Source organism: Rhinolophus hipposideros (genome assembly GCF_964194185.1).
Source record: "Rhinolophus hipposideros genome assembly, chromosome: 2".
In the NCBI taxonomy this organism is placed as follows: Eukaryota; Metazoa; Chordata; class Mammalia; order Chiroptera; family Rhinolophidae; genus Rhinolophus; species Rhinolophus hipposideros.
Window position 1 is genome coordinate 63,470,863 of NC_138048.1, and position 14,460 is coordinate 63,485,322.

Genomic DNA, 14,460 nt, shown 5'->3' on the forward strand with positions numbered 1-14,460 from the left:
CTATTATTAGCATACTGAAACAGCCCCCTAACAGATATGTCTCCCTTCATGATCCATTATCCACACAGCACACAGAAAGTTATTTCTGAAAATGTAAATCATGTCGCTTTTCTGCTTAAAAGGCTTTGAAGACTTTCTGTTGCTTCAGGATAATGACACAACTCATTGCGACACTTTATGAAGTCCTGTTTGTGGCCACTGCCTACCCCGCAGCTCATATTTCACTGTGTTTTTTTTTTTTTTATGCTCCAGCCAAATAAAGCTACTATTAGTTCTATTTATTTCCTCAGCCTCTCTTTCATACACATATAGGTATTCATACCATAATTCCCTGTGTGGACACCCTTCCCAGCTCCCAAATTTTGATCATTTTGGATCTCAGCTGCAGAGAAATTTGTTTTCCCAGGAAGCGTTCCCTAAACCACTCCAAACTCCAGCCTGCACCCCCATCCCAGGCACGCACATGCACGCACATTCCTGAGTGAGATGGCCCTGTACACATCCCCTCACAGTACTCAATTCTCTATGTCACGGTGGCTTCCTAACTCATGTGAATACTCCACAAATCCCCTATAGTTTTTATATCTATCATTTCATTAAGTGATAAGTAAAGTCCATGGGGTCATATCAAACACCGTAAAATTCTGAAGTATCTCCTAACTTCTCAAGACCAGTAAATTATTTCACAGAGCCTATCACAGCACATGGCATTATAAAAGGCATTTCTCTTTGAAATCGGTGTTCTTCTGTGGGAATTGGCAATTCTGTCGAAAGTGAAAGTTAACACAGAAATCATTAGTTTCTGGCTACTCAAAGTGTACTTGGTGGACTGGCAGCATTTTGTCACCAGAGAGTTTATCAGAAATGCCTCATCCCTAACCTACTGAATCAGAATCTGCATTTTAATAAGCTGTCAGGTGACTTGCTTGCACATTAAAGTGTGAGAAACACTACTCTAATTTTCAGTCTGGCTTTATATTAAAATCATCTTGGGAAATTTTTACAAATATCTGTGTAAGGCCCCACCTCCCAGAGTTTGTGATTCTGTTGGTTCAGAGGAGAGCCAGGCAGAGCATTGTTGTTGTTACTGCTTGTTAACTTCCAGGGTGATTCCAAAGTAGAGTGGCAACCCCTGGTTCAGGTCCTTCTTCTAATGATATTGATACAGAAGCTATATATAGCAGCTGAGTGGCTGAATTGTGATTAGAAGCCAGGTTTCCTTATAGTCTCTGTGTGATCACTCAGTAATCTTGTGACTGAGGATCGAGTAGCCACACTCCATTTTTCAGAGGGAAAACTGAATTTTTTAAGGTGAGTTCATGGCAGCAGGGTGATAAATCAGATCCAAAAAATGTCCTTTGCTTTATGTCTCCATGTACTTCTCATCATCAAGCATTCTGTCAGATAAGACCTTTGACCCTACTCAGGGTTTGAGGTCAAATTTCCTATAGTGAAGTCTCCAGATTTATCCTTTGACAAGGAAGATGGGCCATCCCCAATTCATCACTGAACCTGAAACATACCTATAAAACACAGCCTTGTAAAAATATGCCCTCTCAGAGGAGACCACCTTTTAAATTCCGAATTCCAAAGAAGGGCCACAGTGTCAGGAAGCAGAAATGAAACTCCAGATAATTTGGCACCTGCACCTGAAACCGGCAAGTTTGCTGCTGGGTTTTGGTTTCTAAAGAAAAGTTTTGCCTGAGCTCTTATTTACTCCTCAAATGCTGCTGATCTTAGCAACTGGAGATCAGCCCCCACCTCTAATGCAGGTGAGAATGTTTGCTGCTCAACAAGCAGGTAATCCTAGGTGGAGAAGTAAGTACTTAGAGCCCTGGTTGGGAGGGTCTCGGTGCCTTTTGCTTTGGAATGTGATATTATCACTAGATTAAGAGGCTAGACACCTGGTGAGGAAATATTAGCCTTATTCGGTCTGGGTGTTTTTGATGTCTTCCTGGATTATTGCTGGTTGGAGAATTTTCAGTTCTGTTAAAGATTACATGACCCTGAACTCCTCAAAAATAAAAATAAGAGAATAGAGGAATGTAACCATGGGAAATATATATTTACTAAGAGGAATCTCTAGACTGATGGCGTGCTTCAGTTATTTCTAAAGTTCATATTGATGAAGTAGAAAATATTTATCTGCAAATAGAAATTTCATGGTAGGAGGAAACTTCAGACCAGGCATTTGTAAGTTGTTTTACTTGGATTCTGTTTATCCTACAGGTATGGAGGTAAGCTTCCATGCATAGTTCCAGAAGATTGGCGAATTTTACCTTATAGCCTCAAGAGTAATTACTGAAAGCTTTCAAGAGTGGATGCAGATAAAAATGAACAGTATACATGTGACCACAGAGAATATTATGTTGATCCAGAGGGACACTAATGGCAGATGCAATATGGGAATGGGTTTAGCCAAGCTCAAGAATTTAAAGCCCCTAGGAATGATTGAGGAGCAAATAGAAATCTACTCTCAAATGCTTGGACCAGTCTGAAAGAATTCTGGGCTCTGATATTTTGGGGAGACTGAAAATTCTCCAACTCTAACATTTGTGATTAGTGACCTCTTATTTAAAAAATTCAGGGCAGAGAAAAATAATTGGGCTAGAAATGCAGAAGATCCATCTGTTTGTGCTTTACTACTTAATAGTTTCTTTGAAGAATTGTTATAGAATCTTTTTTTAAAAACTCCTGCATATCCTTGTGGTGAAGTCAAAATGTAAACAGAAGAGAAACAAAAGTAATGTGGTACATAAAATTTCTCAAAACCTAAACAACAAAAACATTCAATGAAAACCATTTTGTTGTTTTTGTTCAATTTTCTTTTTAAATGAAATATTATAGGAAAGTACAATATTACTAATATCCAAGCACTCACTGTTTAGTCTTCTAATCATTTTACCATATTTGTTTTGAATTATTTTTTAAGAAATGTGCTTTTACAGATACCGGAGTAGTCCATTGTGTAACTTTCTGCTATTGCATTCACTACACTACAATGATTTTATGTTTTTACCACATATGTTTGTATCAATAATCATTAAATAATATTGTTTTGCATGGTTTTAAAGTTTATATACACACATGGTAATTAATATATCCTTGTAAAAATGTTATTTCTTTTGCTGCTAATTGTATGTGTGATTGTTACCGATGTTGATTTACCCAGCTCTAGTTAATTCACTTTACTTCATCAGTTGTATAAATATGACGTGATGTATCTATTTCTCTGTTAATGATGAGCATTTATGTTGTTTCTAATTGTTCATCATGGCACTGTGTATACAAGTTTTAAATTTTTTACGTTTCTTTGTGTATAGGTATGAAATTTCCTCTGGAAATGTACCAAGGATTGGACTGGCTGAGTTGAAGGTAAGACATCTTCAGTATTACTATATATTGCCAATGTAGCAGCACTCTTTAATCTATAAGAGGTATATCTTAATTTTGAATTCAGTGATATAATTTAAAACCCTTTAGTAAGTCTCACAATATAATATGTATCTGCACTCTATATCCTGCATCTTGGACATATGCTCAGCTCTCCTATCTAGGTATATAGTACGAAAATTATATGTAACATGTTCTTTCTTTGTAATACAGTACATGTGCTCTACTTCCTGCCCTCTCCTCCCCCTTGCCCCCAATCTTTGGACAGTAGCAATAGCAAGATGGTAGAACCCACCAGGCTAAAACATTTTCACCTTTGCAGTCCCAAAAACCTAGCTCAGATGAATTGGAATTATAGGCCAGGAGCCTGTAAGATTACATCAAAAACTATCAACTGAAGGACTTGTTTAGAAACAGTAAGGCCAATTAGGAGGCAGAGGTGCGGAAAAACTATTTTCCAGTTAGAAGCTAAATTCTGGATTTCAGTAGTAGGAAGAAACCTAATACTAGTATATTAACTAGCTAAAATTATTTTTTCTTTGGTCCTATCTCCTGGGTTGCTGGGTTGGAGAAAAAACCTAGAGGAGTCTTCAAATTACAACAACATTTTCTTATCTTATAAACAGATAAATTAAGGTTTTCTTTTATATATACCTTTTTGTCAATGTTTAGCTTCAAAGTTGCAGGATAGATTTATTAGAATCTACTTAAGTCAAATTGAGCCTAAACCACATCATATTAGTGACAGCATCGATAAAGTTAAGGTGCTGAAATTAGACACTGAAAGAAAGGGGAAAAAGTTGTATTACTTATATTCAGTATTTCTATTTTTCTACATAGTGTTTATTTCTATATCTCTGCTATTTCCAGTTCATTGAGGTGGGGTAGTTAGTAGAAAAGTCTTGGACCTTTACTGCTACTCCAGAACTTGAAAGTCCTCACTGACTCAATAAATGGTTAATAAATACATGCATATATCTGTAATCCAAACTGGATTCATCCATCCATACATATACCACCGATTCTTTTTTGAAAAGTTTGCACTTACCTTCAGTTACTATATACTTAGAAGTTACTTGCAAAGGCATATATTGGGAAGATAGCAATCTCTAAAGATAGGGTTTTGGAAATCATAGACTATTTGCTGGACTAAGTTGGAATATTCAGAAGAAGCAGCCATATTCCCAAGTCTACTCTTTCTCTCTTTCCTTACATCTGGCTCCAATACTCCCCTCTATTTCTTGCTTTGAAATAGGAAATAGTAATGTAATAACAACCTCACTTTTGGGAACTAGATACCTTGTATCCTATCCAATTCCCACTCTGAGCTTCATCTGAATATATCCCTACTTTACTTTCTGTCAAATGGAAGTTGTGCCATGTAATAGTACATTTTTAATGGACAGAGTAGTTGTGACTTTGGCTGTGTTCTCAGTAATCAGAACATTCAATGCATTTGTTAGAACTTGTCATTCATGGTCTAAAAGAACAGTGGACGGAAAAGAAGTAACAGCATGTCTCTTTGCCATCTGCTATCAGACCAAGGGAAAACAAGTGTTTGTATAGATGCTGTACCATTGTAAGGTGCCCTGTCTTTCCACCCTAATCTAATATTGCTCCTTGACCCCTGAACATATTGTGCTTATTTTTCTTTCAATATTAAGACTTTTAAGTCCAAGTTCTCATAATCTGGACTTTTCTCTATCTCATATCCACGTGTCCTACCCATTCTTCAAAGTTAAGCTGAACCTCACCTTCTCTTTCAACCATTCCTTGAAGAGAGCAACTTTCAGTTCCTACCGTCACGATAGACCTTCTGCCTGGACGTCTCAGTGAACTCAGTTGACATAATCACGTACCGTTTTATGTCCCTTAGTTTTCTTCCCCACAATAGATTGTGACTACCTTGAGGTCAGGAGCCACATATATTTTCTACCTCTCTCTCCTGTAGAAGTCCTAGCAGGATTCTGAGGCTATAGTGGGTATTTTCTTAATTTAGTTAATTATTTCTTTGTCTTGACATTTAACTTGCCATAGGATTATGTCTTCTCTCCCTATGAGATTACAAACATTTTAGCAAAAACTATAGCTAAGACTTTTGTGTTCCCCATAGAACAGTTGATCAATTCATGCTTCTTGAGCGAATGAGAATATCATGCCTTTAAAAAAGGATTTGACTGATTAGTTTAAACAGCAGTTTCTTGTCAAGGATTTTTCCATGGAAAAAAGTGAATAGCACAGCTTCTGATCTCTATCTCAAGGCCAGGTCTTCACACTCTAGTGGCCATGTGGATCATTTCTATTCAAAGTAATTCAACAGAGTAGGAATAAATCTTTTCTATCATTTAATCGATAGCACCTTATGTAGTGTCTGGCACTTAGGAGGACATCAGTAAATAATTATTGAGTTGAAATTGAATAAATTCAACAGATAGTTCAAGCATTTATTGAGGTAAAGTTTCCTCCATTATCTCATTTAATCCTCATGACAATTATTTGAAGAAGGTATTATTATCATGACTTTACTTAGGATGGAACTGAAGCCTAGAGATATTAAAAGCACTATATAGCTTCACAGTTAGAAAGGGACAAAGTTCATTTTGCTTGTGTCCTTTAAACCCAAATTCCCACATCCTTTTTATTATATCATACTACTTTGCCTTCAGGAATTTTATTCTGTTGTATGGGCCTTACGTCAATAAGTATTATCTCCAAGTTGATAGAGAAATCTAATACTGGCCTTAAGTCTTAACTAAACTGGTGGAGGAGCCATTTCAAGAAATAGCTCTTGAAAAAGCTTATTGTATATTGTTGAAGAACTTAAGACTGCTAGGGAAGAGACTTTCGACATGAAAAAGACAAATAAGTGAAGACCTATTGACGTTCTTTTCAATGGGAAATAGTGCACTTCATCAATTCTTATTCTTTGATTCATTATCATAACTTTACATTCTTAAGCACTTTTCACTTAAGCACCTTTTTGGTTAGTTATTTGCTCATCTGATTGCCCAATAGAATTGACCCCTAGGACAAAAATGTACTCCCTATGCTTCATCTCCCTCCTCAATCTCAGGTGGTATGTAAAATATTAATCTTATTTCTAAAAGTATATGTTAATTTTAAGGGAAATATAATCCCTGAAATTATATGGGAATTCGTGGCCTTGTTTTAAACTGGAAGGAAGCTCACACATTAGTGAAGCTGAGTAACTTGATCAAGGTCACGGTAGCTAACCTCTTAGTTAAACTGGAGACCTAAAATGGACCCAAGAGATCATATAATTCAACCGCTTCATTTTTCAGACAAGTGAATTTAACAGGTACGCACAATCCCAATACCTTTCAAGGTAAATACCTACAATGTCTTTCCACAGTGACCTGGCTCCTAGTTGAGAAATGACTGATGTTTTGTGTGCCTTTGTCCTAACTTAAGATAGATTCTTAAATATACCCATACCCTATAACTATAGTAGACAGAGTTGAATGTTCAGTAACCTTTTTGGGAGCCTCACCATGGAAACAAAAGTTTGGATTCCCTCAGATTGGATTTCAGTGTTCTTCCTCTAGAGCCAATAAATTGAGTCTTTTGCAGGCATGGGTTCTGTCAGATGAAACTTAAAATCCCAAAGCAAAAGATTTTTCTCGGCAGGGTATTAGAGTGTTGTGGTGCACCATTAGTAAGGAATACAGCCTGTCTCAATTCTCTTGGCTGACCCTTTGAACACCTTGACTAAGGGAAAATCTCGTTCTTGGCCTCCTGGACTCATGGATGCTCGAAAGAAAATGTAATTGCTTTTTGCAGCTAATAGAAACTTAAAAACTGCCTCCAAACAAAATATATCTAGTCGTTGGTTATTAATATAGAATAATGGAAAAGGGAACACAGTCAAAATACATAGTTTTTAGCCTAATAAAAAATATTCCTATGCCCAAACCACAAGAAGCTCTGGAAAGTCAGTTCTGTCTTTGGGAAGTAATTTTTGTTGTGTAGCCGTGAGGTCCTGGTTTTGTAACTTAGAAAATGTAACAGTTGCTAGGTGGTCAGCTCTAAGGGTGGGAGTAGAAAGTAAGGGGCTTATCCGGCCTTATTTCCAAGCTGACGCAACATGTTTTAAGTGGATGGTGTTTGGTTTCATTATGTTAACAGCATCTCCCGGTGCTCTTGGATGCATCGCTCCAGTGCTTAGTAATTTAGTAACAGGTTGGAAATGGGCAGGAGTAAAATGAGCCTCTGTTACCATAGGGACAGCTATCCAACTCTTATTTTTGAATTAGCACAGTAGCAGAAGGTGACATTTTGCCCCAGGGTTCAGGGAAAAAGTAAAGTTATAAATTATAACATGCATACAAACTTGCTGAATGTGCAAGTCCTCTAGAATCTGCTCTTAACGTACTAGCTGATCAGAGATTGATATGTTCTAATCAACTCAACGTGAGACGTGATAATTTTACATTTGTGCAAAAAGAAATATATGAATGTTTTCATGATGAAAATTACCTGTTCATACTTTATACTTCTGTAAGACTTGGCTTATTTGAGATGCAGACGAGCTGGTTTTCTAATGTTTTGAGGCATGCCATTAATTATTATTATCAATCTAAGGAGCTGAAGGAAATCCTAGGCAAAAAACAGATCAATTCCAGATTTAATATTGGGTGTGCGATTTAACTTTTGTTCTATTTTGCCTGCTTTATATTAGTCTTAAAGAACATCAATGATTATGCCTCACTGAATCACTTAAAGAAAGGGGTGCCCTCTCCAATAAATATCTGGAACGACTACCAGATGAGACAAGATATGTACCATATTTATGAAAACCTTTAGTATATCTTCACAACAACAATTTCCAAATATCCCCTGGCTGCAAAAAGCGTGATTCAGCCAATAAAATTCTCATGGGCCACTAGAGTAACCACTAGTGGTCTTTTTGGGCCACAATGTAATTAGAATGATCTCTGTGATGTCATTCAGGTCTTAGAAGTGCATTGTGTCTTTCGTGTGTGTGTGTGTGTGTGTGTGTGTGTGTGTGTGTGTGTGTGCGCGTGTATGTGTGTTTGCTTTTGCATGTGTATGTGTTGCCGTTGCATACTAACCTTTGGTTAAGAGCTACAGTGAATGAAGAATAGTTAGGAAGCTCACATAGCCATTTGCTATTTAACTTGTTTTTTCCTCAATGTTAATGATTTGTTGGCGTTTATAGTTTCTTGGGTAGAATATTTTAATATGAGCATTCCAAAGGTTTCCAGGTATTTTTGAACACCAGAATGCTGAAAAGCTCAGTAACTTCAAAAATTTGAGAAAAGTCCATCATTTGGCTGCAATTTATGAAATGATGACAAGTATTATGGATTTTATTTCCTGGGAGTCTAATCGATTTAGGTAGGGGAAGTAAGGGATAATCTATATGATAAGTAGTTTAAAAAAATAGAGATTTATTTGCAATAACAAGTCTCAAATGTTTTCTGAAAGGGCTACTTATGGTTTAGTGTAAATTTCTTTAGCTCAATTAGATTGAGTGTTTTGAATGGGGAGGAAAAGTGGAGATTCTGACTGCATTGAAACTGGTAAGGGGAGTGAATGGTCAAGAACAGTGATGGTGAGATCTGGGCCACAGTGGCTCAGACTCCTACTCTTTCCTCAGACTCTTCTATTCCTGGACCCTCCCCAATTCATCTCTGTTTTCCTTTATTGTGAGACTTTTCATACTGCGCTATTCTTGGAGAGCTCTACAACCTTTCTTAGAATGCAGTCTCCTAATGCCATAGAGTTGAGAGTTCACTCCTGAGTCTGAAATGCTCTTCTTAGGAAATAAAACACAAAAGAAATTATTTTCTCCCCTTTGTTTTCAAAGAGCTGTGATAAGAGTAAATAGTAGGCCATGGCAATAGAAGTCTAACTAGAAGACAGTTCATGAGCTCCCTTGTTTTTACTTATGTACGAATCAGTTAATTGTTCAGTCTTTTTGCACGTGTAAGTTTTTGTATGTGGCTGGTTCACTCAGCCTATTGTTGAAAGGTGTTTAAGAAAAAAATTGAATGGTCACTTGCTGGCGATGTTTGAGAGAGGATTTAAGCACCAGATATTGGGTTGAGTTACGTTATCTTCAAGGTCTCTGCCAATCTGAAGTCTTAGGAGAGGGATGGCAAATAAGTTCCAACAAAGTGCCACTTTGATCAATTGATAATGCCTACATAATGCCCTTGGTTGGAAAAAATTCTGAGGCCATGTCCAAGCTCTTCAGGAGAAATGTTTGTGATCAATTAGTTAATGTTAACCTTTCTATAAAGGAGCGTGAGAGAGTGTTTGACTGTGTTTGCCATTCCTGTCCTAGAAGTTTATTCTGACCTGCATTTTCACAGGAAACTGTTTCCATAGTTTTCTGACTAAATCTTGAACCAATCCAGCTATTGTGCATGACAAGCTGTTAGTCTGAAGAAAGAGAATAAGAGAGCATGGTTCAGCATAAAGTAGGTCTTAGAAAATAACTCAGTTATATTTGTCATCAGCATCTCTCAAATAAAGGGCAATGCTTTAAAAATGTAGACATTTAGATTGATATGAGATAATTTGCTGCTATGGCTGTAATTGAAAGTGACAAAGGAGTTGATATGTGATCTTGCAAGGCAATGCAATAATAGACCTCAATGTACTACACTCCTTTTAAAACATGACCTGTTGAGTGTAGCATGGTTTTGAGTTAGACTGGCTTTAAATTAAGAAATTATGGCCCAGGTTCATATCTTAGATTAGTCAACCACAGGATTCCCCCATCAAGATACATAAAGTGAGACACTAGATGTGTGTGAGTTATATGAATTACTGTTTGCCTGTGTCTGTGTGAAAGGCTGTCAAAAGTGATGTCACCTTTAATCTAAAAGTACTCAGCTGTTGGCGTTTTGGCATTGTACCTACTCAGTAAAGAAGATATGAGATTTAAGGTATTCCTGAGGAATTTTAAATAATTGCTAGAATCAATTTGAGTTCTGTAAAAACCTGTACATACCTTGGGAGTGAAAACAAAGGACTATTTATATAGATGATCCCTTGCCAAATTGGGCGTGGGAAAGCTTATAAGAATTTGCTTATATACCTTAATATCGTGATTTTTAATGCCTTAAGAATATAACTCCTTCAAATGCCTTAAATTTTAAGAGGGTTTTACTACCCATGTTCTCTTTTAAGAATGTGATGCATTTGGAACAATATAGGTAGGCAAATGATTCTTTAAGCATTGCATGTGGCACCAAAGAGGAATTAAAATATAAGGTTTACAGATTGTGTATGCTAATACATCAACAAAACTAGAAAGCAGAAAGATCAGTGCAGGTATTTTCTCCTGTGTTGAGTGATTAGAGAGAGAATGCATTTCTCTAAATAAAATGGGCACATAAATTCTGTCTGACTGATCTTAGCAAACAAAGATGGATTAAAAATGGGTAGGAAGACCTTAGTCTCAGAGTGAGCTGAAGTCAGCAAAGTTCTCCAAGTAGTCCAAGACTACTTGGATAAATGAGTTAAAGGCATTTCTCACTATGTGAAACAGTGTGCTTTCCATACGGAATACATTTCTCCCATATGTTAGCAATGAGATAGCATTCGCCTTTTCAAATAAACTACATACTTTCTTTTAGCAGACAATAAGATTTCACATTTCCCTTGTTGCACTGACTGCCAGGAATCTCGGGGCTATATTTCGTACTGAATTTCAAGCACAAGGTCATTCTAGCTTCCTGATACAATTATATCTTTTTTGCTAGGTGATTTCTGTTCTGCCTTAAAAATAAAATCGCTGGCTTACAAGTGCTATAAAATTGTAACTCACCTCAAATCCTTTGTGGGACAATGAAAGCTTTAATTTCTACATAAAATAAAAATATGTAAGAGTTGTTAAAATAATTCTTATGTGTTTTGACCTTAAGATCTGAAGGTAAATTTAGAAATTTGGGCCTTTAGGATTGTGCACATTGTTGTAAAACCAAAGTCAAATGGGTCAGGGTAATTGTGTTGAAATGTATGTTCATGAAAAAAAGAAAAAGCCTAGTGCATCATTATTCTTTATGTACACAAAACACCATATGCATCTCCTCTATTTCACATGGTGTATTGCCATCCCTCCACCATGGGCCTTATGCCTGTCTGTTCCACCTGTATAGATGATCTTTGAAGATTTTGCTCAAACAGTTGAAGATTTTGCTCAAACTCTGCCTCCTCTCTGAAACCTCTGTAATATACCTCTCCTGCTAGATGTTTTCCAGTTCTCACTATACTCATTTTTTTCTGCTAATATTCCTTTATCACTCACCTATACAGTTGATATGTACCTATATTCATTTTGTCTCCCCACCTATTGCCTAGACCATTGCTTCTTAATCTTGGCTTTGTATTTGAATCACCAGGGAGGACATAAAAATACTGATGTGTTAATCTCAGCCCCAGAGATTCTGATTTGATTGGCATTAGCTGCAGCCTGGAAATCAAGATTTTTGAAATCTTCCTAGGTGATTCTATCTGCAGCCACAATTAAGAAGATTAAGCCACTGTCTTCAGAAGGTTAAGATCATCCTTATTTATCCTTCTCTGATTTAAGAACAGTGCCTTGCACCTAGTAGGCATTTAAAAAATATTTACTAATACACCTGGTATGGCAGCTGTTGGGAAATCTTCCATTCTGTCAATCTGATCATCAAGGAATATGATTGTCTCATTTATTTATTTCTTTATGTAACACACATGCACTGAGCAGCTTTGGTTATAAAAAAAGAAGTTTGTGGAGTTGGAGGGTTAGCCACACCCTTTGCCTGCCCTGGAAGGAGAGCTGTATGTAAAAGTTCAAGTTACTCAACGTCTGCTCTACCATTAGTACTGTTATTTATTGTGTGCCTACTGTGTGCCAGGCACTGTTCCAAATGCTTTGTATTTGTTAGCACATTCAATTACTCACAACACAACCCTATTTTTATTTTACAATGAACAGAAGTGGAGAACAAGACTAAGGTTAGGGTTGTGACGCCAGGATTCACACCCATATGTGCATGATTCGAATCCAGTGTTCTTTGCACACACCAGACTACTGTTAAAAGGCCTTTTGTTTCTGTTGCTGTTTTGTATATATATATATATATGTTTAATATAAATAATGATAAAAAGCTTAATTCCAGGCTTGTCTTTTTAAGCTCTCTTTCCAATGATTTGAAGACACAGTGGCCAGCAAATGTCATTCAGTGGGATTTGTTCACTAATCCTACAAATGTGTTGTTTGATTACAGTTGGCCACAAATCCTTTTAGAGGCCCCCTTCCTTTCCAGAGCCTGTACAAGACCTCACTAAGCAAGGATGGATAGATGGAGTATGGCCAGTTTACTGGCTGACAAAATAGGAAGAACTGGAAACTACCCTTGACTCTTTAGTTACAAACGCAGGGACACAATGAATAAGACACAATAACGGCTACCACATTGAACCTCTAAGAGTGAATATCAGTAGCTCAGGCTTGCTGCCCACTCCCCGACTCCCGCCCCGGCCTTCAATACACACACACATACATGTACACTCCAGGGCACTTTTATTAAGTTTGTCTTCATCACTGATACATTTTCTTCCACTTCCCTACAGATAAGTTAGAAGCTTGTCCATAGGTGAGATATTTTGAAAGATTATTATGTGAAGCGAAATAAGTCAGACAGAAAAAGTTGAGGACCATATGATTTCACTGATATGTGGTATATAAACCTGAAAACAACAAAGCAACAAGACAAACAAATGAAGAAACAAAAACTCATTGACACAGACAATAGTTTAGTGGTTACCAGAGGGTAAGGGGGCAAGGCAGTGGTAGATGAGGATAAATGGGGTCAAATATGTGGAGACGAAAGGAGAACTGACTCTGGGTGGTGAACACGCAACGTGATACATAGATGATGTGTTATAGAATTGTACACCTGAAGCCTATGTAACTTTACTAACAATTGTCACCCCAATAAACTTTAATTTAAAAAATAAATAAATAACAGCTATGAACACAATAGTTTTCAGAGACAGGAAAAAAATGGTAATTGTTATAACTGATCTTATCTGTCTATTCTCTCTCTCTCTCTCTCTCTCTCTCTCTCTCTCTTACTTCCAATTCCCCAAATCAGGTGATTTTAGAAATCCAGCAGCACAACCCATATCTTTGTGATACCTGTGTGTTTATTTAAGTTGTTCAGAAATGCTTTATTTTGGTATACATTTCTAACACAAACAATGTTTCTCAGAAGAGTATATCAATGTAGAAAGTTTATTCACTGGTAAAAAGGTGTATAGTACCTTTAATGTTGCTTCCTAAGAATTACCACATGCTGAAACTTTATCTGGTGAATTCAAACCAAAGTACAAGTAAGTTATTTTAGGTTAATCTCACTGAATGAAAACGAAAAATAGTGTTCCCTGTTAATCTTTGATGCAGTTCTTTGTCATATTAATGTTTACACAATCTTTCTCTTTTCCTGTTTTTATTTTCAGACACATAATTGTAGAATGAAAACGGTCTATTAATGAGTGCTTTAAAGCAATTAGTGTCATCAGGTATTGCTTCAGTTCAAACTCGTATTTTTCAAACACCTTTTTTTCAGTGTTTGGGCCTTTATGACAGGCAGGCCTCTACATCACAGTGCTATTGCTTCCTTCTACTCCTAAAAGCCTGTTTTGTGTGCCCAGTGAGCTAATATAATCGCAAAAGGAAGACCGCTCCTCTCTCACTGTTTTGATACATGCCAAGTCCAATCCTTTCAATAATTAGTTTCCAAAGAAGCTAATTATCCAAAAGGACCTATACAATATCGTTAAACTTAACTGAGTACAGTGGGGACTACTTTCTCATGCTTACTCAGGATAGAGGCTGGAAAAGTAGCACCTATGAATGGTAGATCTTAAAAGTTGAAGGTTTGGTTCTATTGGAGAAACAAACAGGAGTTTTACTCTCTAGAGTGATTGATTATATTTTTAGAAAGTGTACATATGTGATGGTGAAGACAATAGATTAGAGACATAGCCTAGAGCAGTGATCTCAAAGTGTTTCCGGGACCAGCA

At 36.8% G+C, this 14,460-nt stretch overlaps 1 long non-coding RNA gene across 1 annotated transcript in view; it reads left to right on the forward strand.

The window, feature by feature from the left end:
- The window catches only part of LOC308506648, a 191,964-nt gene that overhangs the window by 92,443 nt on the left and 85,061 nt on the right, over window positions 1-14,460 (forward strand). The window contains exon 2 of the long non-coding RNA XR_013994744.1: window positions 3,324-3,375. This is a non-coding gene — a long non-coding RNA (uncharacterized lncRNA). The remainder of the gene's footprint in view (window positions 1-3,323; window positions 3,376-14,460) is intronic.